At 43.4% G+C, this 20,481-nt stretch overlaps 1 protein-coding gene across 3 annotated transcripts in view; it reads left to right on the top strand.

Moving 5' to 3' along the window:
- Positions 1-20,481, top strand: part of SOX6 (SRY-box 6) — a 691,286-nt gene that overhangs the window by 63,149 nt on the left and 607,656 nt on the right. The window contains exon 3 of one of the 3 annotated variants that reach the window (XM_029207698.1): positions 4,171-4,350. The exons of 1 other annotated variant lie outside the window; for it this stretch is intronic. The gene's annotated coding sequence lies outside the window, so the exon portion shown is untranslated. Of the gene's footprint in view, positions 1-4,170; positions 4,351-10,101; positions 10,629-20,481 lie in introns of those variants that run through there. One more of the 3 variants, XM_029207699.1, reaches the window with a different exon arrangement.

Here is a 20,481-nt window from a genome sequence, read left to right as displayed (position 1 = left end):
TTACCTAATTTAGGCAAATTCAGTTTTTTTAAAACAATGCTAACACATAATAACATATAAAGCGTGAAATTTCTAAGGTAGGTTATCAAACTTTTAAAGACTAGTAATATTAGTAAATTATTGTTTTATTGTTTGATATTTATAGTGAGCAGTTTTATAGCATTATTTTTGTGTCCTTTGCTTGTCTTTTATTAGGCACTGAAATGGATCTATATGATTTAGCAAATGCTTCTAGTGTGGCTAAATGTGTAATGAATGGAGTGGTAGTCATCTTAGTGAATTGTAAACCTCAGATTTGGGAAGAGGTAAATGTTTCTTTAAACAGAGAGTGGCACACATGAAGGAATGCAAATGCTTTAACAATATTACTCGATGATGAAAAGGTGACATGTTATCTCAGAAGGATGCTATCATGTGGGATACATTGAATTTTAGTGAATAAAATTTATTTCTGTGGTTGGATCATCCTATCACTTCTCTATGTCATATGATTATTCTTTATCATATTTTTCCTTTCTGTGGTTTTTATAATTTTCATGCCTATCTATATAATTATCTAGATCACTTTTAGTTAGAAAAATAATTCTATGTATCATTGTAAGACAAACATTTGGATGACTGATAAAAATTTCACTTTTCATATGGATCTTTTAGTGGCATTAGTTTTGGCAGCCTTAAGCTATAAAACAGCCATTACTTAGATAATCTTTTTCATAAAGCATTTCAAAAATATTAGGTATGGCATTTAAAAATATTAGATCTGATGTATATTTTTGGGGGGAATTGGTAGAGGTTTATAATTTTCTGGTTTCTACCACACTCCTTCTTGTGGTGGTTTTATTTCGCTATATTTTGCCATTGATATTCTATTTATAGTAAAATGAACTGTATATACTGAATAGTGACAACTTCTTGTATGTTGTTAGGATTTGATTTAAAGATCACGGAATTGGTGCCTGACTGCATATGTGCCATGTGTTCCAGTTTCCTAGTCATTGGCCTTTGATCTGATTTTTCTTTGTGAGGTTTCTACCCAGGCTTAGTTTCTGCTAGTTACAGTAGACTTCACATATATATCCCTTCCATTTAAGAGATGAACTGCCAGGATTATGTATGGTAAAACCAAGGTAAAACCTCCTGAGATAAGGCTCGGGGGGCAATTCTTCCATGAGGTTGGCCCATCCCACTGTGACTAAGAAATGAGATGATTTGAAGACTATTACATACTTAAGGTTTTCATAGTGGATTAAAATAGCATTACTTAGCACAGGTGTTTCTGTAATTGGGATTCCCTGGGAAAATTCAGTACTGTGTTCAATAACACAGCTTTCCACACGAGTGGAGGAGCGATCCAATGTTAATTTGCTAGGCTGTGGCACAAAACAGCAGAATTGGGTCTGGCTTGGGGGCCTGTTGCTTCTCTTTGCAAACACATTTCCTTTTGTCCATCATTAGCATTAGGTTGCTGTGGTTCTCTTTATAAAATATATTTCTATTATTATTATTATTATTCTGACCAAACTACTGAAAGGCCCCAGTTGGAGTTAGCAAGGAGTGATTTATAGCCTCATATAGCACAAGACAGTTCCTGAGTGTCCTTTTTGTGGAGATAAACAAAATTCTTCTCCTTTTGTAAAGCGTTACAATTAAACAATGTCTGTGCACCCAGGTAGCAGGGAAATTTCTGAGGCATCTTTGGGACACAGTTCACAGAGGAGGATGGACTTGGAGTGGCCTTGCAGACGTCCCCAAGCCTTGGAGGCAGTGTCCAGGCATAACAAAGAACAACCACAAGTTATTTCAGAATTTAGCTAGGGTATTCTTAAGCCTGGTATTCTTATAATGCAAGACGTGAATGCAGGAGGAACGGTTTGCGGAAAAAGGGTTTGAATAGAGGTACGGGTGGTAAAGTTGAAAATCGCTTATATAAATAACAATCATTATTATTTTACCGAATCCATTGTTAGACAGTCAGAAGGACTGTTTTCCTGAGAAACGGGCGACAATAGAGCTAAGTGTCCAGCCGTCGCGGCAGGCGGCCAGGTTGCCTGAGCACATCTCTCTCCTGCCTGTAGTTCTATTCCGGAATTCCCCTGCTAGTGACCTCGGGTCTAGCCGCGTCCTTGAGTCCCTTTGTCTCGGGCCCCGAGGGTAGAGAGCAAGCGGGAGAGTCGCCCCAGGGAGTACGAAGTCCGAGCTGAGCCGAGGTCGCTGCAAGAGGGAGCTCGGTCCTCACACAGGACCGGAGCGACTGCTATGCCGCTCCGAAGCTGCCTCCACTCCCACCCCCCACCTCCCCCCGGCTACTGCCCTGGGAGTTAGTGCTTGAAGTTCCAGGGCTGCAGCGCCTGCCTCGCAGCTGCAGACTGGCCCGGGGCTTTGTACTTTGCTGGGAGAGTGTTCCTTCGCTCGGTTCCCTGTTACTGGTTTCAGCTAACGGGCAGTTTTAGCCCTTACTCTTTTCAGCCCGGGTCGCGGAGAGCAGGCCTTGCCTTGCTCAGACCGTCCGCTCGAGAGGTGCCCTCCCTTAGCTTCCCTTTAAAGCGGTCCCCGGAGGTCGCCAAGGCTGTAGGGCCGGTGTCATCCGGGTTGGTCTCGACCTCCGAGAGCCGGGCGCAGTCTTCCGCTCGACCTCTAGGTGGCGACTTAGGCACGTAAACAAAGCTAGGCCAAGCCGGATGGTTGGCACCCTCGCGGTTCATCCACGTATCATCCTAGTTTTCCCGCTGCTCTCAAGCGGGCTCAATTGACTGTTAAAGGGACTTGAGTTTAGATGAGGAGTTCGGCCAGAATGGCAGAATGTGTATGTGTCAATGTGTGTGTCTGTAAGTGTGTGCGACCGCGCGCGCGGAGGCGGCGGGACGTGGTGATAGAGCGGGAACTCTCCAAGGAACCCATTTGAGACGCCGAGGTTCTCCCCCGCATCACCTGAGCCCTCAGGCCAGGCGACCCGGCGGGCTAGGTCTTCCGGACTGCTCTGCAGCCCGAGATGCCGCGACCAGTGTGCAACCAGCAGAGGGACAGAGGGTCTGGTGGCTGCCGCCGGCGGTAAAAGATTTTCTAATCTCGTTTCAATGACACCCACGATTTATGAGTGGAGAGACCTCGAAAATAAAGCCCTGTGTGCTGTGTCCTTCTCCAGGGTGCATGCCGGCTGACCCGATTGGAAGAGGTCCCAGCCGGTGGGGAAGAGAGACACACAGACAGCAAAAGAATAAACGTGCTACAGTCACATAATCTTACCTCCGGGACGAAAGGACACGGTTCCTAGAACTGAGATTTCCATAGCCAGTGTGCATCCCAGCTGTTTCTCCCGTAGGCTCTTTCCTGCCTAATACAGCCTTATGACTAACTTGGACAAGGCTTGAGTTGCCCCCCTCCTTTTTTCCTCCCTTTTTTCTTTCCAGACATTCCCTAAACTCAACCCAGGGCAAATCCAGAAGTCGGTACAGTACAGAGCTTCCATTCAATCATGGGGGGAAAAATCCCGTTTACAGTTTCTTTTAGGCAGATGGAAGAAGTAGATGATTACGGGACTTGGAAGGGTACATGGGGATGGCATGGGGTGTTGGTGGCAGGGAAGCGCGATTTCTCTTAGGTCTGGTGCTGCAGGTAAGGTTCCCAGATTCCAGCTGCTCTGAAGTCGAGCTTCGGTGGCCGGTGAGAGTGGAGGGAGATCCTCGTCTAATTAGAGAGGAGTGGAGGAGGGTGGAGTGGCAGAAAAACTGACCCTGGACAGGCTCCACGGACACATTGTCTTGGTTCGTGTTTGTGCCCGTTCTATGCTGCTGCCTTTGGGAGCCTTTTCAGCAGGGTAGTACGCCCGAGGCTTTTTCTCCCCTTCTTTTTTCCCCCTTCTAAAATGTGTTTAAAGATAAGTGAATATCCTTCTAAAACAAGTTAAAATCTTTCTCTGACTTTCCATTTGAGATGTCAAAAGGATTAAATAAATGGAACTTTATTTGACCGGGGAGTTTAGCCAGAGACTTAACGACATCTCGGGTCTTTGGCCTTATTCTAATTCCATGGTGGTAATTACCCTTCGTTTCTTTAAGTGCAATAGATTTATTGCCTTAGAGACTATGCACAGTTTGATTGAATTATTCATTTTTTTCTTTGGTGTAGACTGCATCTGGGGACTCTGATGTGACGTGTAGATTTTTTTTTCAGGAACAAAGGGAATGTGGAAATGAAAGAGAGAGGGAGAGAGAGGCTGGCAGATGTAATGAGACGCGGTGAAGGTGTACGCAGACTGGCACTCCCACTCCTCCCTTCTGCTCTCACTGCAGCCCTGGGTAACTCGCAGGCTAACACAAACAGCTTTTCTCCCGCAGCCTGCCCTCTGTCACTGTAAGTACATCAGCCTTCTCTTATCAGCATGCAGATTCCAGCCACGCACACCCCTAGACTCGGCTTTGCACCTTAGACAGCAGAAGAACATTTAAAAATTAACTTTCCTAAACCAGGAAAGACATGTCTGTAAAACTTATTTCTTATTTATCTTTATTTTTCTTTGAAAAAAGTTCATGCATTTTTACCACTTTTCCCCACCTCTTTGGTGGCGGTGCTGCAGCTGCTACTGTCGCTACCGCTGTGGTCTTCCCAACAGCATGACGCGCAGATTCAAATGAAATTTAATGTTGCTCTCTGTCCATTTAAAGTCCAGGGACAATGCCTGGTCCTTTTGCAAAATGACATCTTAAAGAACGCAGAGCGTTATTCACAGTTTGTTTTTTGCTTTTGTTGTTGAAACACGAGTTCCGACCTCTTTGAGGCAGAGTCCCAAGGGCACTGTTATTTGGGAGTTCGGGTTATTTGGTTACACCAAACTTAAATGAAGTGCGATGGGCTGCTGGAGCGTTGGTGTGTTTGTTATTCCTGTTTAAGGAAATCAATCGCTAAAACTTTTCTCCGGGCCGTAATTAAAGTTTTCAACTTTTTCCTTTTTGGCTTTTTATACTCTTTCACTTATTCTTCGTTTCAGTAAAAGTTCTCATTCCCTGTGTTTTTGAGGTAAAAACATTTATATTTGTACTTTATACAGTACCTATAAAGCCCTTCCTGAAAGAAGTTAGAGACCTTAAGATGAAGTCATGTAGATCTGAATTGTCCTCCCGGCTGGTGTAAGGAGACTTTCAAGGCGAGAATACGAGGTTTTAACAGTCGTTATGATTTTTGCGTGGGTGCTTTAAATATTAACTTCTCGAGCAGAATTTATTGCGTTGCCCTTCCCAAGTTCAGGGGGACCTCTCTCCAGGAACCGAGCGCGCCTTTCCTTTGCCGGTTCGCGCCTCTTCTCTGGAGGTGCGAGGCCAAACTTAGCAAAGGCGAGTTGCCTTTGCCGGTTGTCGTGCGCAGGGACACCCGGACAGCACGGAGGCAGCAATAGCTGCGAGCAGGTAAGTCTGCTCCCACCGGCTCGCCCCTCCTTCCCTCCCTGGTTCCCTGTGCTAGGCGCCCGGGGTTCTTGCGCCGCGCGGGGCTCCGAGCCCCAGGGAAAGTGAGCCCTAGTGTGCCGGGATCTGGCAACGGTGCCTGGGTGTCCTCTGCTCCTTTCGGGACTTCCTGGAGCCCGAAGGCCAGGACAGACCAGGTGGAGAGCCCGGCGCTTCAACACGCTGCAGCGCTCTCTGCCTTGCCCTCTGCTCTGTACTGCGGCGCCTGAGGCTTGAAAGGAAACCCTTAGGGCTCACCCCCGCCCCCAAGGGCCACGTGTCAACCCAGGCATAGCCTGAAGTGCGGCACCGAGACCCCAAACTTTAGTTTCTTTCCTTTAGGGATTAATGTTGTGATTGGCTCGGGGTTCCGCCTTATCAATCTACTTTCGTGTCAGTTTACTAGACAAAATCTAAAGAGGATTCCTGCCGCTCCTTCTCCGAAGGTCCATCGCGGCCCAGTATGAGGGCCTTGGACGCTGGAGATCTTGATAATGTCAATTTTTTTTTTTTTTTTTTTTTTGCCTTCCGCCAGCGGCCTGCACCTGGTCGGCGGGGTCAGTCTTAACCCCCAGGTTTCCGAGTGCTGGGTGATTTAAAGAGACGGATGTGCTGGTACTTGCAAAGCCAAACTTACTGCAGCAACTTTGAGGAACCCAAGTTGCGCCCCAGCGTTTCCGTCCTGGATGTTTCACCTCCCTCGGTGGCTCTACCCTGAGGATTCAAGCTTTGGGACTTAAATTACCCCCTCTTCTCTCTGCCCTAACTCTGCAGGCATTTAGGACAGCTCATTCGATTTTGACCTCTTTAGGCTTTTGAGAGATTTTTTGCCCCCTGTGGTTGAGTTCCAGGGCCAGTGAGAGGCTCTGGAACAGAGCGTGGGGCCAGGTCATACTCATTCACAAAAACAAAATTAAACAAAAACAAAATCAAAACCCAGAAAAGATTTGACCCTTCTCTAGGATAGAAACACGGGTCTGGATTTGCCTGTTGGGCCTCTGAGGTCAAGGGGCACTCCTGGGAGTTCTGGGAGCCAGGTCTGAAGGAGCTGGCAGGAAAAGTGCCAGGCATTCTTTTCACTGGACTCTAGGTTCTGGCCTCTCGAGGCAGGTTTTCCAGTCCTAAAAGTCTCTGTGGGTGAAAGGGACACAAGATTGCTGGTTAGGGACTAGCTCTCCTCTCAGCCAACAGTCATCAAATCATTTTAACTTGTAGTCTTCAAGCTTCCAATCCTCAAGCATCATCTTTCCTATTGGGATAGAAGCACAGGGCTGTTCCTTCTGCCCCACTAATCCAAGATGCTCATCCTCACCCTTACTTCTATCCTTTTCCTTCTCTTGTCTGGAGTTCATATGAAACCAAACATGGAGTATACTTTAAGAAGCCAATATATGACTAACAGACATCTCAGCTTGTTCCATATTCTGTGCTTGCTTACTCTCTCCATTTTCTTCAAAGTTAGTGGAACAAAGATGAGGCTTTCTCCCCTGTATCTTTTATCACTTAATCTGTGGGAGGTCTTCCTTGAATTGGCAACTTTAGATTGCCATTAATTTTCTGATTTTTCTAGCCATAATTCCTGACTCCTTTCTCCTGGTCCATATCTTCTTTCACAGATTCCCCGTTTATGAAATGCCTCAACGTGGCCATCTCATATCAGTTTCTACATAGCAAGGACCTCACCTCCACAGACCTCTGCAGGTTTATGCTGATCATGTCAGAATCTCTCTCCTAACCTTTAATCTTGATGTAATTTGGACTCTCCACTGACCTCAGTTGCTCAAATCTATTTCTTTGGGCCTGGTTTATGGCAGGCTAATCTCACCTCGTGCACATTGGCCGCTAGTTAGCTCTGTGTCTGCTGTTGTCAAAGCTAGTGTTCTCATCTGACTCTTTTACTCTGCATCTCTATCTACTACCTGACATCACGATTATGCTCTCCCCTCCCAGTCCCCCAGGTTTTTTGCACTGAGATAAAGTTCCAGGTCTCTGATCCTTTAGGCCACTCTATACCCTTCAAATCTTTTATCTACCCTACACATGCATCAAAGAGAATTTTTAATTTGTGTAGGTTTTTTTTGGGGGGGTTAAACATAATTTTCTATATCTGACTTACATGTTTTTGCAAAATGCTATCCTGGGTGACTGAAACTCTTTTCATCTTCTACAACTTCTCAGCCACCCATCTTGAAATTGTTTCTCCAAATCTTTTCCTCTACAAAGGTGAGGTAATACACATATATCACCCACCCAATTCTGTGTAACACAAACTTATCCATATAATAAACGTGGAACTATTTAATTTGTTGTTGTAAAGGTATAATCATTTTTTCTTTGGTAGTTTGTACATACCTTGTTATTCATAATAATTTTAACCCATAAACTCCATAATCTACATGGCCTCCAGAATATTGCCACCTACATATGTTAAGATGTATATCATCTTAATAACTCCTGTATCAGTTTCTTTTTCTTTCAGTTGCTCCTCCTCCATCTTTTAAAATAAGTTCCTCTTCCCCTATTTACTGAGATCCTATTAACCCGTGTGTTTTCATTATCTCTGTTTCCTGCTTCTCTTTCTTTACTCTCTTTACTTCTCTTTTTCTTCATCCTTCTTATTATTCACCCTAACATTCACCCTTCTTTCCTTCTTCTTGGTCTGCTGCAGCCCCTGTTCTTCCCCTTCTCTGTATCTGCCATGACTCACTTCTGTGGTCCAGTTCTGTATCTCAGTACTTCTTAACATTCAGCCCATTCATCCTCTGTCACATAACTTTTTCAACGCACAGACTACCATCCCTACATTTCCTCTCCCACTTTCTTTCCTCCTTTTCTCCAGTTCGCTCCTTTCTTTCTCCCCAGTTGTCTACCTTTTCCCCACTTTGGTTTGCCTTCTTCTAGACTCCTCCATCCAACAGCCCCAGCACTCCTTGGGTCCTTTATTCCTCAGCCTATTTCTCTCCACCTAATACTTGTCACCATTCCCCTCTGACCTCAACTCTCCCTTTTCTTTGTCGTCTTCCATTTCTCTCCTACTAGTCGCTTCACTCTCTCTTCTCAGGCGCTTTCTCCAATTCCAACCTCCGCTCTTGCCGGTCTCTGCCCTCTCTCTCTCCGGCTCTCTCTCCTTTGCCTCCCGCTCTCCCCTCCTTCTTCTTCCCCCGGCCCTCCCCCCTCCCTCCCAGCTTCCCTGCCTGGCTCGCTGCCTCCCTCGCCTCTTGTCTCATCTTGCCTGTGTTGTCTGGGAGGGGAGCCCTGCCTCCTCTCCTTCGCTCAGATCAATGCCCTGGCCACTCACTTTCTGATGTTGCACGACGGGAAATGCTTTGAATACTTACGACATGGCCGCTCACACTGATTGCCAAGATTGACAGCACTAACCATCGCCTTCACTTGTTTCAAGGGGGAAGCCCCTAGTCACCCCGCTCTGTGCGCACCTCCCGGCACCCCGGCGGCAAACTTCTGCCGGTCAGTGTTCCCCCCGCCCGGGGCGGGACACCCCTGCCGACTTGAGTTAACGGGCTGTGCCGGCCGCGGCGCTGGGGGGCTTTGCTCTCTTGCTCCCCGGGCTGTGCTAATTGACCCAGCAACGACTCCCCTTCCTTAATTTTTTAAATTTGTATCTTTCCCTTTTTTCTTTAATGCCATTTACTCCCGCGGCGCAGCGCACAAGGAACCCTCCCGTGCGGTACCATCCTGGAGCCCGCCCAGGTAACCGGGACGGAGCGAGCGATCTAGAGAGCGAGGGAGGCAGAGCGAGAGCGCGCGGCCCATTTGTGAGCTACCTGTTGGGGAGCAGGAGAGGGCAGGGGCAGGAACCCCTGGCCTGGCCGCCGGCCCCTAGCGCCTTACGCTCCTGCCCTTCCGGGCAGCTTCAGGGTTAGTTTCATCGAGCCGGGACTGAGGGATTGGGGTAGTACAAGAACTGAGCGCGCGGAGCCCGGCGAGGGCGCGGGTTGCCGGGAGCCACGGCTGCCCAGCCGGGGCGGGTTTCCGTACTTGGCTGGGGAGGGGAGAGGGGGGAGGAGGAGCGGGAGGAGGGCGCTGAGTGGGGCCGACGCAGAAAGTGGGGGGGGGAGAGTAGAGACTGAGAAAGGGGCCCGAGCGTCAGCCGCTCGCTGGTGGACGCGCGTATTCCCAGGATGCGTCCCCCTCTCGGAGAGTTGTGCCTTGTTCCGGAGGCGGTGACAGATCTGCGTGGCGGGTTTCTGGTTTTCTTGCCACCCCCTTGTCCCCAAAATCCACTCGGAGAAAACACATGTTGTAGCCGTAGATAACTGTGCGTGGGACCCTAAGGCAAAAAAGGCAGGAGAGAAAGACAACGCAACCTTTGACAACAGAAAGCTGTTATCGCCATCCTAAGTATTCGTCCGGAAATCTGTCCGCCCTCTCAGCCCACCTTATTCCTCCTCCTCCGTCTCCCCGTATAGATATTCTAATCTATGTAACTGGGAATGATATGAAAAAGAAGTCAGGTGGCTTAGAGAATGAATTCTCAAGTCTCCGTGAAGTTTGAGGTAGGTATTTCATTGAAGTTTGAGCCAAGTGTGTGATGGAGGAAGCTCGTATGCCTGCGTGTGTAGTGTTCTCTCTCTCTCCTCTCTCTCTCTCTCTCTCTCTCTCTCTCTCTCTCTCGTGTAAGTATATGCGTGTGTGCTCTGTGAGGGCTCAGATGGGACCGCTGGGTGGAAAGGCCCTTTGTGCCCACAAGAGGGCAGCATCCTGAGGGCTTTGTGAGCGCTGTATCTCTCGTTATCGCTGCAGGCTTGGGTCTGGAGAAAGTTATACCGAAACTTTCAAACTGATATCACATCTTATTTCGTGATATTAAAAAAGAAAGACGAAAAGAAAGAAAGAAGGAAAAAACAGAGAAGTGACGAAAGAAGAGAGAGAAAAAAGAAAAGCAGGCAGCCAGCCTACCCGGGGAGAGTCCTAGTCACATCAAGACTAGGGGGAGGGCTGTTTTAATTGTGGGTTTGGCCGACTGACGACTGGAGTGCCCTCCTCGGCTGTCTTAGTTGTAGCCGGAGGTCATGTAAATCGACCTTAAAAGAATGCATAAGCCATAAATTAAAATAAACCCTCACCCAAGGGCTGATCCATAAGTAGACAATATCCAACCTGGACAAAACGAGCTTCCCTTACGAGCCGACCTAAACCGCATACCCCCAAAGAATAGAGACTAAATGCAAAGTAAGTTTCCCAGCGAATATTTTGTTTTCTTGAAAAGTGTTGGGTTGATTCGCCGTGTGACTGACTGCGATGCCGCAGTTTTCCGGAGTGCTTCTGTGTTAGCCAGGCTCGGGGTGCGGGAGATCGGGAGGACCTGCTGGGTTTCTGGGCTTCCTAACGCTACCCCCACCCCACCCCCATTTTGGTTTGGAAACTTTGGCTATTTGTGGGGTTGACGCTGGCCGAGGGCGGGCAAGAGTCGAGGATCTCCGCCGCACTCTCCGCCCGGGTGAAGTTTACCGGGAGGAGCTCATAAAGAAAACCCGGGTAGCTAGAAAAGCCGTATGCTCCCTCCTCCCACCCTCACCCCAACACCGCTCCGCCGCAACTTTCCCGGGCCCCTGCTCAAGTTGCCTCCAGTTCCCTGCGCTCTCTCCTTTCTTCCCGCCCCCCCCCTCATTTTTGGACGTGACTTTTTATGATCTTTTTAGGAATAAGCAAACCGAACTCCAAGACAATCCGAAACCCGAGCGCTAATCCGTGGCCCTCTTTCCCCGGACTCTCGGGCGGTGGTGCCGGGCCGGCGGGTGTGTGTGTGAGGGCCCGCCCAGCCCTTCCCGGAGCGGGCTCGGCCTCGGAGTCCTCGCGGCAGACGCACAGCCGCCCGCACGTTTCTTCCGCTCTCCGCGTCCCTGAGCCCTGCCGGCGGCCCCAGTCTCTCTCGGCGCCCTGCCGGGGCCCTGCCGCCCGTTGTCCTCCCCGCAGACCGGCAGAGATCCGCCGCTCTGGGGCTCGGCCCAGGCCCAGGGGCGGTGCTGCCACCCGCCCGGGGCCCAGCCCGAGCTTGACGGCTCCCAGAGGGAGCTGCTTTCTTCTCCCTTAAAGGGCCGGTCAGAAAAGGGAAGGGGCTTGTGCAAAGGTTGCCGGGGTTGCTCGGGCACCAAGAAAGGGGCTGCGGAGGACAGATTAGCTCCGTTTCCCGGGCGCTCCGCGGAGCTTTAAGATAAAAAGAGAATCGGTGTGTTTGGAACAGATAAAAGGTAGTTGTTGCTGGCGTGTTTTGAGTTTTTTTTTTTTTTAATTTTTTTAAAGCTCTCTTAGGCTGACCAAGTTTGAAAACGTTTGATTGTATGAATGGCCAGATACCAGATATTGAATGCTGCCTCTATTTGGGGACTAAAAATAAGTCTTCGACTTTGCTGGCGGGGCTGGGATGTTAGAGAGATGGGCTGTCCCCGGCTCCTTCTGTGTGTGTGACCTCCTCTGAGGGCCAAGCTTGAAGTTTCGGTCTCGAGATGGCCCACAGCCGTTGCTGCGGCAAACTGGCCTGGGCTCCGGACCTCCCGTCGCACTGTCAATGGGGCGCTCGATGACGTCCATGTCCGGGGCGCTTGACCCCGGCGCGCACTCTTGCGGCTGGGCTTTTGGCCCTGGCCGGGCGGCCCAGCCAACAACCCAGCGGAGTCGGGATGTGAGAGTGCCCCCTCACCCTGCCTCCCTAGGGTCTCCTCCCTTCTGCCCTGTTTAGTCACATGCCCAGGTTTCTCCCCGGGTCCCGAGGAGAACAGACACAGCCCCGCCCAGTCTATTTCTAGGAGGTGGGTTTGGTGAATTAAAAAGGTCAAGTGGTCGGGTCCGAGAGCTGATCCATGGCGAGGGGGGACAGGATGGACACCTGGCAAGGACCGCCCCGCCTGTCCCCCCCCCCCATCGTCCGCCCGCTCACGACTAGCCTCCCCAGGCCACATTCTTGCGCTAAGTGCTTGAGTCTGTGGGAAAAGCAATCCTGAACCGGCCAAGAGCCGGCGAAGCTGATCCCACGATGGCATTTTGTTTTGAACAGTTGCTGGGGTTGACGTTTCCTCATAAGGTAAGGTGTCACTGGACAGTCGGCTGCCCAAATGCCACATGTATAATTAGCCTGCGCACTCAGCACCTCGTCCCGGAGGCCCATAGGCACGGGCTTGGCGGACCTGGTCCACTCAGCACCGTTCCAGGCTACAGGATTCCTGAGGGAGGGCCGAACCAGCCAGGACAGCCTTTGGGAGGCCCTGGCAAGAAGGAAGACTGTGACAATGTAGCCTTGTCTTTGATTTTTCTCTCGTTTTTTCCCCTTCTCTTCCTGTTTGTCCTCTCTTTATTTTTCGGTTGAGGGCGGACTACTGGTTAGATGGGCAAACCGAACACCAGAGGCAGGGTGCAGACTGAATGAGGAAAGGGGATGCAGAGTAAATCTGGCACTATACTACTCTCCACACCCCGCCCATGGGGGAGGGCTGCTAGTGCCCTTCTGTATGCACTAACCCAGTAGGACTAGCCCAGACTTGGCATTGTATCCTGGCTGGGGTAGGGGTTTCAGCTTCTAGTTGACCTGTTCACCTGTCTCTGTGCTCCCTCGCACACCCACCCCAGAGGTCTCAGCAAATTACTGTCTGTGCCCTGACTGCAGCTTCTGTTTTCCCCCTCCAGGCCTAGCCACTTGGGGCTGCTCGTGTTCACTGTGGGGCGAACCTGGAAATATCTGCTGTCTTTCCCTGTCCTACTCTTGTTTAGCCTGAGGTTTTTAGGAGCAGTGCCTTGTCCTCTCTGTCTGTACCCAGATTGGTGCTTGAGTTTCCTACCTAGCTTCCCAGACCCCAGCTTCAGGTCAGCTTTAGCCTGCACTCTCTGGCAGAGACCAGATTTCTGCAGTCATGAACATGACCTTCCCTCTGTCACCCTGTGCAGTCACCATGGAATTCAGTACTCAGCATTAGGCACTTTCATCAGTCTCCGTTCTTCCCTTGTTTCTAGGCCATTCAGATATTCCTGATACCTACTAGAAGATCCTCTTTATTTTAAAACAAACAAACAAGCAAACATCTTAAACCTTCCACAAATTTAATGGGATAGGATTAGCTTGTCTATGGCAGCAAGAATGTACCTTTCTGATGCAAGATGGAGACATGGTTTATTTAGTTGCATTTGCTTTTTATTGAATCAATGAAATATTTCCTCTTATTATAGTAGGGGAAAAGTTATGACTGAATTTTGTTTTACTGTACCAGACCATAAATATATTATCTATATATATTTGAGTGTATCTTCCTGAATACACATATGTGAGTGCATGGGCAGTAGGCCAAATGACATGTAAATTTTTTTCTCCTACATTTTTGAAATCCTCATAAATCAGAGAGATTGTCCCTTTCTAAGACAAGAACAACAACCACCAACCAAAAAAAAAATACTTTAGACTCTGAAAGCAAGTAAGTGTGCACTGCACATGTTAGATCTAGTTTATGACAAAAGGCAGTAAGTAACCAGGATCCAGACAAGTGCTAGGTCATTAATTCCTTAGGCAAGCTAATATCTTCTGTTGCTTTTCTCATGTACCACCAACACCTCCTTTTTCCTCTGCTCTCCTACCACATTCCTTTATTTATAGTGGCAAAACTAAATAGTCTTTGTTTATTGTTTATCATATTTATTGTTGCTCTTAATTTTTATTTTGGAACTAGTAAGAAGGAACTTTCTCTTGGTGTACATGTGTTTTTTAAAATGCAAAGAACATTTACGGGTATATTATTATGGAGCATGATACAAACTCCTATAATAGTATATTGTGTAAGTAAAATGCTCAACATTATACTATAAAGGAAGATAAATGTAAAAAAATTAATTAATAAAGCAGTATCAATATCTATACCTTAAGTTGATTCTATAATGGAATCAGTAACTGAATATCTAGAAGAAATGACATTCAGTAGGAATATTGTCTGCTGAACATTTTTTCATTAGTAGTAGAAAGCAACAGATATTTTTCTTAGTAAGGGAAAAGCACATATTTAAAATATGTTAACATATCTAGCAAATCTTTCTCTTATAAGGCTTTAAGATATATTACTTTAAATACATAAATGATAAATTTTGGTGGCATTATTGAGATTTTATGTCTGTTTCTATTTGACTTCTTTTAGGAATTATTGGGTTATTGGTCATTGATGAAATTTTTACACATATCCATCTTATATTAAGGAAACTAGTGACATTTTAAATAATCCTCTTTCAATTAGTACACTAGGTACTGGAATAAATGAATTTTAACAAAGTTTAATATACACTGGCTTTAACCCTTTTAATATTTTCTATACTTTTCAATATTGTTAGGTTATATATCTCTAAGTTTGAAAGAATTCTCTTGTTAGTGAGAGAAGTCATATATACCTTTTCACTATTTACAAACAGCATTCTATAAAAGTATAGTAGAGTACATCTAAATTTTTGATTGATCTCAGAGCTATTTGTTTAAATATAGTTTAGGGGTGCATATATATCAATTGGTGTTTTTGAAGTCAAGTGAAACATTCCACCAAGCTAATGTGCCTGAGAGTACCATATCAGGCACAGACAGGTACTAGAAATGATAAAACACAGATAACATTCAGCAAGATGATTTGCAGATGGGATGTATTATCTGCTGTCATGAGGTTAGATGGGTCATATTACGGTTTTTTTAAAAAGTTAATCTACGTTATTTCAGAATTATCAAGTTATGTGGGTACATGAGATTTAATGAGAACAGATTTTATTATAAAAACTTGCTAAAAAAACAAACAAATATCCATTGCTTTTTAGAGCAGAAAATGGACTCTCTCTGCATTTGCATTGCTTCTTGTTTAAGAAATATAACTCTGCCCTATTATTTTTTCCTAACAAGAAAAATAATATATTGAACATTTTATGTCTTTATCCTAACTCCACATTTTCTACTGATTATGCTCTATCAACATACTCAAGTAAAACAAAAACAAAAACAAACTGGCACTCTGGTATACTCTATGAAAAGCAGTTTTTATTAGCAGTAAGCACATTTTAAATGTATAGCATATCATTTTCGCTTGAGGTTCTTCAACTGTGATCTGAAAATAATTGTTTTGGTAAGAGTTATATCAGAAACTTTCATCATTTTCTTATTATATATTATTCATTTATAGGAAGAGTGTTTTTATTTTCCTTGTTCTGTGGAAGAGGGTAAAAGCTTTTCGGCTAATTGTTTTGTTTAGACATTTAGTCAAACTGGAAATAATTTTAAATTCGTGTTATGGATTTTGATAGAGCTTTTCAGTTTTAAATATCCATTGTAATAATTTGGGTGAAAATATCAATTGAGAGTGTAGGTGGAGGTTGTAAGATGGATTATCATTTAAATCTACTATGGACTCTCTCACCTCTGAAAAAGGGTGCTGGTCTGTTCTTCCTCAAATCTGTGATAGTCTCAAAAAAGGGACCTTGAAACCCTAAAACCTCAGAAAGGCAGTTATCGATTCAGTGCTTAACTGCAAATCCTTTATATTGTTGCTCAAAATATCCAACTTAACACTAATATTAGCCATTCTTTTTATAGTGACACCATGCTTAGTAAAAAACTTCTAAGCACTGAGGTCAGGTGTTGAGATTGGATTCTAGTTTATTTTTTATGAATCAGATAAAGATTTCTGTGCATGAGACCATATGTGAAGATGAGAGAACAAGAACATTTCCATATCAAAGGCAATATATCTGAGGCTGCATGGTAATTAAAATGCAGTGGTTTGGACTCTGTGCACTAGCACTTAAGCAGAGCATTGCCGGGACCTTGTGCATCATGCAGGCGGTTGCCTCTTGCATACTTCTTGAAATACACTTATAATTTTGTACAAACATTTATGCCAGTCCACACTTTTCTGTGGATAATTTGTATTTCATCCAAACCATTCAAAGTAGAAGTTATTTTTTGAGCTACCCCCTCATTATGGCTTTTGTGCATCAACTATTTTTATTCTAGTTGTTTGTATTTCCTTTTACCAGAATGATGGCTTGTTTATATTCAGAATCTCTTCTTGCTCTTCTGAGACCCCTTATATATCACTCGTATTTTACTATTCACTCAAAAAAACTTTCATCTTTAGTAAAGATGTGAATTATTTTGAGGTTAATTGTAGATGCTATAATCTATTGTAAACTAATAAACTACATAAAAAAATCAACTGCCCGGCTATTTCTATTTTATAATGCCAGTATATTTAGTAATCCTCACTATTTTGCACAGTACATAATATTGGGAAAAAATTCCTTTCCAAAATGTTAAAAAATTCTGAAATGTTCTTCTTTACCTTTTAATGGCATGAAAATATATAGTGGCATTCTCTTTCATACTACTTCAAGTGAAAAACAATTATTTGAAACTATAGAAATCTTTATGTTTATCTAAAGGGTTATCTCTTTGCATTTATAGGGAGACATTTGAGTTTATTTATAAAGAACTGGGTTAGCATCATAGCCTGTAGTTATTTGGGGATAGGATAGTGAAATTAAAAAACCTAACAATTGGTAGTCCAATGTTGTGTATATTTTAGAAAATTTGCATCTTTGGTAATTGACTTGAATTCGCTGTTCTGTAATTTTCTAGATTTTCTATTTCTGTATTTGCTCTCTTTCTATGCATGTGGTAAGGAATTCACTAGTATATTTTATTTACTAAGCTCCCCAGTCTATAAAGCTTTTAAAAGATTTTTCTGGATTGAAGCACCATGTATTGAAGAAGCCTAATATGATAGTATGAAATCCTTTAAGAGTTTTTGTGTTTAAACTATTTTGGATCAAAATTACTTAAGTATATTGATTTGATGCTTTTCAATGATGACATGTATAAATAAGCATAATAAATATAAGGTAATTCAAAGTTCTTTATGTGATGTGCATGTTAGCATCTATGCAAGCATTCTGTATTCTCTCATTTCAAGTTCTCCCATGATCTCTTTCTTCTCTGAAAATTTCACAAGAAAAATCTTTAGATGATCTATTATCCCTGCTATGTTCAATAATTTTTTATTTCTAGTCATCTTAAAGAGACGAATTGAATTGTCTATCTTTAATGTATCCATTCAAATGCAAAAAGGGACTTCAGTGCTATTTGTGATTTTGACTTCACTGAGCACAATTTTTTTGCTTCTTTGAAAAGTAGTTCTTTAAAATTAGACAAAGAAAGTTAAAGATGCTTTACATTCCACGACTACACGAGCACAATATGAGGAAAAACGAAAATGCAACAGATTTTTAAAAATTAACTTTTATTGGAGTATAGTTGATTTACAATGTTGTGTTAGTTCCTGCTGAACAGCAAAATGAATCAGTTATACATATACATACATCCACTCTTTTTTAGATTCTATTCCCATATAGCTACTACAGAGTATTGAGTAGAGTTCCCTGTGCTATACAGTAGATTCTTATTAGTTAGATATTTTATATATAGTAGTGCACAAATTGGGAGATTGGGATTGACATATACACAGATTTTTTTTTTCAATGACAAGCATAGATTTTAAATGGGACTCATTCCGAGGCATGGTTGCAAATATTTCCTTTTATGTTTTACAAACAGATCATTGGGTAATGTGATTGAGCACTAAGTTCTAGGTATCCTGAAGGGCATTTTTGAAGTCACAAGTTTTTACTTTTTAAGGACTTTCTCTTCTATTGAAGATTTTTAATATTTGATAGGTGGGAAATTTAGGCACGGTTGTCATGGTGCTAAGCAGGTCATTGGTAGAAGTGGAGAAAAATGCTCCTAACTAGGAGAGAATAGTTCATTGTTCTCTCTTGGGAAAGAGTATCAAAGGGCAAGAATGTTAGTATTTTCTCAGAAATAATCTCCAGCTATCTCCATGGGCATTGAACCTTCTATGTAGGAGAACTCAGCCACCCCATATGCCCCCAATATACCTATGGTGTAATCTCTAACCTTCCGTTTCTTCAACTCTAAAATGAGAGTAATAATATCTACATCATAAGGTTATTGTGAGGATTAAATGAGATAAATAAATGTAAAGCACTAAGCTCAATAGTTAATATATGTTATCTATTATAGTTGAAGGGGTATTGTACTTAGAATTACACAGAGCTGGCTTCCCATTTCAGCTTTACTACGTACTTGTTGTGTAATCTTTGGCAAGTTATATAATCGATTTCTTTTCCTCTTACATGAAATATTCACAGCAATACATGCTCCTTTCTTTTTTCCCTAGAAAGCAGAATTAATTAGTAGTCTCTCAGACTCGGGGTAGAGTAGTGACCAAATGCAGAGTTTGGATGTCCAGCTCTCAAATTTGAGAATATTCCAGTTCTAAGGACTAGAAGAGATTTTGAAATATCATTTCATCTGACATCCTCCCTCCTCCAGGGGTGTATATCTCCATTCTAATTAGTTAAGAAGCTCTCTTTTTTGGGAAAGCCAGCAGAGAAGGAGATTTTATAATCTTCTTTGGTTATGTGTTTCAGTGATTAACACTGGGAAGTTCTGAATGTCAAATATATACATCTTAATCTGCTTTCTTTTGCTTTGATTTTAAGAAAAAAATGGAAGCATATTCTTCATTTGAATGACACACCTACATGTGAAAAAACCAAAATTAAACTTGCAATTTTTATTTCTTGAATCTTTTCTTTGAAGTCTTATTTCCTAAATTAGTTGAGCGACCTTAGCAAAGTTATGCAACCTTTTAAAGTCTCAATTTCCTAATTTTTAAAATGGGGATTGTGATAGAATTTATCAGATAGGGTTGTTGGGAAGATTAAGTTTGAAGATAATTTATACAGAAGTGCCTAGAACAGTTCTAGGCAACTGTGTTAGGATTAATTCACAATAGTTATAAGTAATCAGTAGTAGAACTGTAGCATGAAAAGGGCCCTTAATTCTCATGTGTTTTATAGGACTCAGTTTTCAAAATGCTTTCATATTCATTGCCTCATTCAATAAAAGGTATACAGGGTAGATAACCTTACCAGTCATACTGTTTAACTTCCTACTTGATAGGAATAACTGTTTCAGTTGGGTTTTGCTTCAGGATATTATTCACTATAAACAAAGCTTGTGTGTCATAAATTAGGGCTGACATTTTTGGCCTTCTTTCTTCCCCCAATCTCTTTTATATGATGTCAGTACTCATTTGTTTTATCTTCATACTTATTTCCAGAGCCAAACCAACGCTGCTTTTCCATATACTGAATGTAGATGAATAATACATTGTTGATCAGGAGCATTAAATGTCAGTTTATATATGTCTTTAATTTAAAAATTAAGAAATGATTTAATTATAAATAATAAGTATGGCTAGTTTGAAAGACAACACTTTTTCAAAATATGGGTTTTATGAGGGAGGATTAATAAAAGGACCCTTGACAGTGAAAAGGTGAGAACCACTTGCTTACATAATTTCAAAGATGAAAATGCAAGATTGATCCTAGTGAGGAGGTATGAATATAGGTAATTCTATGCAGTGTGCTAGTTGCTATAATGGAGATATGTATAAGAGCAGAAGTACCTCTGTCAAGGAAAGCTTCTAGTAGGAGATGGCCTTTGGGCTGTGTCATAAAGGTTAATTAGGTTATTTGAAGTAACATCCTGAAGAGCATTGGACATGAGGGAAACATTTGATGGTATTATTGACTATTTTGTAAGTCTGATAGCAAAATGTCTCATATTTGTGTCTTTGTGATCCTAGAAAGGCCATGTCTATCATGAATGTGAAGTGGCCATAGGCCAGCAGCTTAACCTCTGCACTTCTCTTTCCTAGCTCAGTTTTGTGGTCAGGGACATTGTGAGTATATTTTAAGGTACAGAGAAGTTTTCCAAATTATTGCTTTCCTTCAAATATGTAACTAAGTATGAAAATTAAAATAAATGGCTTATTAATATATGAACTGATGATCTGGACCATGAATTAATGAAATTTTGTATCTTGTACTGTAAAAAACTTTTTTTTTCAATTGGCAAGCATGGTCTTAGAGAAAGGGAGATATCTGGAAATTTTTAGATCTGGGTGTTATTTCTGAGTTTTCCAACTATAATGTT

This window comes from Monodon monoceros, unplaced genomic scaffold (assembly GCF_005190385.1).
Source record: "Monodon monoceros isolate NGI ecotype Baffin Bay Population unplaced genomic scaffold, NGI_Narwhal_1 Super_Scaffold_7, whole genome shotgun sequence".
NCBI lineage: Eukaryota > Metazoa > Chordata > Mammalia > Artiodactyla > Monodontidae > Monodon > Monodon monoceros.
Note: the sequence above shows the minus strand (reverse complement) of the source record. Positions and strands in the feature narration are given on the sequence as shown.